Source organism: Mandrillus leucophaeus, unplaced genomic scaffold (assembly GCF_000951045.1).
Source record: "Mandrillus leucophaeus isolate KB7577 unplaced genomic scaffold, Mleu.le_1.0 Scaffold27, whole genome shotgun sequence".
In the NCBI taxonomy this organism is placed as follows: Eukaryota; Metazoa; Chordata; class Mammalia; order Primates; family Cercopithecidae; genus Mandrillus; species Mandrillus leucophaeus.
The window spans coordinates 1,513,426-1,517,330 of NW_012102809.1; the positions used below are offsets into that span (position 1 = coordinate 1,513,426).

At 47.0% G+C, this 3,905-nt stretch overlaps 1 pseudogene; it reads right to left on the reverse strand.

The window, feature by feature from the left end:
- Nucleotides 1-440: 440 nt before the first annotated feature.
- LOC105542891 lies at nucleotides 441-3,653 on the reverse strand (annotated as a pseudogene).
- Between the last annotated feature and the right edge of the window lie 252 nt (nucleotides 3,654-3,905).

A 3,905-nucleotide genomic window follows, 5' to 3' on the forward strand; every position in this document is an offset into this window, starting at 1 on the left:
ACCAGTTGAGTGCTGTGCGAACACAGTAATAATTGCTGGTACGCATCTAAAATGCATCAAAAATTGCCATATGTAACAATGAGACCACTGGTCCCAACCCCTCCCCACTGAAACCGAAAACTATACAACCTCTTACAGAATGTTAGTGTTCACCGTCTTAGTGTGACTCGATATCTTAGTGAGCTGCTTGGTTCCTTTCGATCCTTTGTTTTAGCTTCACTTGTTTTCCTACCGGAAGAGGCAGTTTTCTGTCATCAATAAATAGTTTATTTCCCACTGAAACATGGGGTAGGTAATTTATTTCCAGTAAGTTTGCTTGTTTTCTTACATGCATTAAAAATGGTTTAAAGCCTTCTTTGACTTTTCTTGATGACTTCCCTTGCCAATGTTTATGTCAGCACTGCCACTAACAGCCCGAAGTCCATGGTGGAGCTCCTGTTTTATTTCTCACACGTCACTAGTCCTTCTGTTTTCATAGTTACAGGAAGGGCAGTAGCCGAAGGCGCACTGACCACCACCACGTGGGTCACTGTCTTATTTCCATCTGCCAGTTTTTCTTCTACCAACAGCAAAGTTTCCACATCACATTCTTGCTTTTATGCCATTGCTTCTGATTTAACCTCCGGCCCCTTTATGACTACACTGGTAACTTGAGGAGGAGTCTGTCCAGATGCCTGCTGAGTAGGCACTGACAGTCTCATTACAGGTGTACCATGGGCTATTGAAACAGGGGTAACTGCTCTCACAGCCAATGGGGCTCCAACAGTGTGAATGCCTCCTGATCCAATCAGATTTGACTTTGTCTGCAGTTGACACTGTGCAAGCTGTGTGGCTGGGATGGTAATAATTTTGGCAGGCTGCATGGTGATTTTGTCTCCGTTTTCAGCAGAAGCTGGCATCACAGCAGGGACTGCCTGAATGGCTGCCTTTGGAGAGGTGGCTGTTGTTGGACTCGTGCTGATTATTAATGGTGCACCTGCATTAAGTGACTGAACTGCCACAGCTGAAATTTTCTGGCCCCAATGATGTCATTACAACAGGTACTTGCGTTGCCACACAAACGGTCCTTGGAGCTGCTGTTGCTGATACAGATGCAGTGATAGTAGGAGACCTGGATGAAGCATCGTGACCAGGGGAAATGATATTCACAAATCTAGCCTCACTCTTCTCTGCTCTGGAGCAGTTTCTAGGGGATGAATTTCTTCCACCACGAACAGAGGATGCTGCTTTCAGGAGACTTTCTGCAGACAGAGACACTCATTCTCATAATTTTTCATCCATATCTCCTGCTAAATCTTCATTACAGGTTTCACTTTTGTTATCGTCTATGACCACTATGTTTTGGGGCATATCCTTGAACTGATATACAAAGCCTCTGTCCTGCAACCTTTGCAAGAATTCCCCTTTGGTAGTAGTATCTCGAAGCTTGTCCCATGGTTTCATAGTTCATGTCTGGTTTATTCTTATGCTTTCCCCAAAGCTTAGAGATAGCTTTTGGATCCACCAGCTTGAACAGGCCTTTTTCTCTCTGAGGCCATTTAATATACTGGGGACAAGTATTTTTATCTTGAAGTAGATCTAAAAGAAACTCCCACAAATAGGTTATGTTTCCTTTTCCTTCTCTCAGTTTCTTCGTTATACCTAACTCAGAAGACCACTGGACACTGGTGATTGCTGGGTCTTTGGTTTATGGCCAACTTTTTTCTTTTTCATTGGTTCACAGCTATCTGGTGATGTAGGAATAGGAGAGGTATCCATTGGTTCAGACTCTTCAGTTGACGCCTCCACTACAGTTTCTGTAATGACATCTGGCCTCATAGCGGCATGGATAAATTCTGGAGTTGATACACAAGGAGGGACAAACACTTCCACAGGACTTCTCGAATCCCTCCAGCAGGTGGGAGATTCCATATGAAGCAGGGCTTCGGCAGCTTCGATTGTCTTCTCTGTACCGTGTACATTACTGCTGTGAACAGACGCTTCCACCCCCGAGATGAGCAGATCCAGCTGGTTCGGGGTCCCTCACGCAGAGAGACGTTGCCATGTTTATCCCGGGGCTGGAGCTGCTGCTTCACACTGACTTGCACCGTGAGCAGCGACGGCGGGGGAGGAGGTGGACCTGCGGCCGGAGACACACGCTGTGTGGTCGGTCAACACACACTCACACACTGGCACACGCTCCAGTGCCCCAAAGGAAGCTGAGGCCGGCCCGCCTCCCGCTGCAGGGCTGAGAAACCCACCACCTAACGGCAGGGCCAGGGGGCACAGCTGGCAACGCCTACTTTATTTTTAAAAATCATCACTGGGGCCTGGAGCAGTGGCTCACGCCTGTAATCCCAACACTTTGGGAGGCCAAGGTGGGCAGATGACCTGAGGTCGGGAGTTCGAGACCAGCCTGGCCAACACAGTGAAACCCCGTCTTTACCAAAAATACAAAAATTAGCTGGACGTGGTTGTGTATGCCTGTAATCTCAGCTACTCAGGAGGCTGAGGCAGGAGAATCACTTCAACCGCAAGGCAGAGGTTGCAGTGAGCCGGGATCGTGCCACTGCATTCTGGCCTGGGCAATAGAGCAAGACCGTCTAAAACAAGAAAAAACAATCAGGGAATACATTTTGTGCCATATGTATTGGGTGAATTGAGGAAAGGCTCCTTATGGGATAGTTCATTTATGCCTCACCACCACCTCCTAAGATAAGGAATAGCAGACCATTTTCCAGATGAAGAAATGAGGTTTAGAAAGAACGTAATTTTAAAGTCACATGACCAGCAGGTCGCAGACCCTGAATTGGAACCTGAGTATATCTGGCTTATGTTCTTCCTACTGCATATGCTATATCTTCCAGGAAGAAAAAAGCATTTACAACGTACTAAAAGGTCGTCATAGTTGGAAAGGACCTGATGGATAATCCAGGCAGAAGTCTCTTCCTTTTTGCATTAAACTGTATAAAGTCAATTATGTTAACTGAAAGAAGTTATCCCGTCGTGGATCCAAGATGACCCTGGTGGTGCTCGGAACTTGCTTTGCCCGGCAGCAGCTGTTCGCCAGTCCCATCCTTGGCCCCAAGCCCCCCGGTGATTGTCACATGGCCTCACACTTATCTCATGAGCTACACTTGTTACAGATTTTAATAATATAACATCCTTCTATGACGGATGTGCAAAAGCAGGCATCAGAAACCACTGACATTTATTATCACCATCTGTTACCATCACTAGGAAAGTTGGACGCTGTCGTTTTTAATTCAGATAAATCGGGTCTGAATGGCTGAATCCCCTTTGCTCAAAGCTCTGCTGAAGTGAAGCACGTATTAACTAGTGTTTCTAAATGACCATTGACCTGGCATTTTCCCAATCAAAGATGGTTGTTTGTTGTTTATTTTTAATTATGTCACATCTATGAAACACAGTTTGCCAAAAGCAAGCCGTTCAGCGACCTCTGAGCACTGAGTTCTGACCACACAGGAGGGAGCTCTGTAACAATTGTGTGTGTTTTCCATGACCCGCAGAGGACTGCCCTTCAGCTCTGCGGAGAAGGCTCCTCTGCGGCACAGGGGCCCACCAGCCTCGAGGCACAGGCGAGACCAGAGCACATCTACACTCAGGTCTGGTGCTCTGGCCAGAAGCAGAGGCTGCCAATCGTACTGAGCCATACTTAATTAAGTAATAGTTTTATGAGGTGGATGGCAATACCCCAGGGGCCAACTCAAGGCCACAGGATTTATTGAGCTCTAACTGCAAACTGACAGTCCCCAGCATGCACACAACAGAGCCTGTATTACGGGAAAGTTAGTGTTGCGAGAGAATTCCTTCCAGGGAAAGTGAGGTGCCCATTATTCATTTGCTGGTAGGTTCTCTGCTCCATGAGGCACCAGCACTTCCAACAGGAGCCTGGGTGGACACCC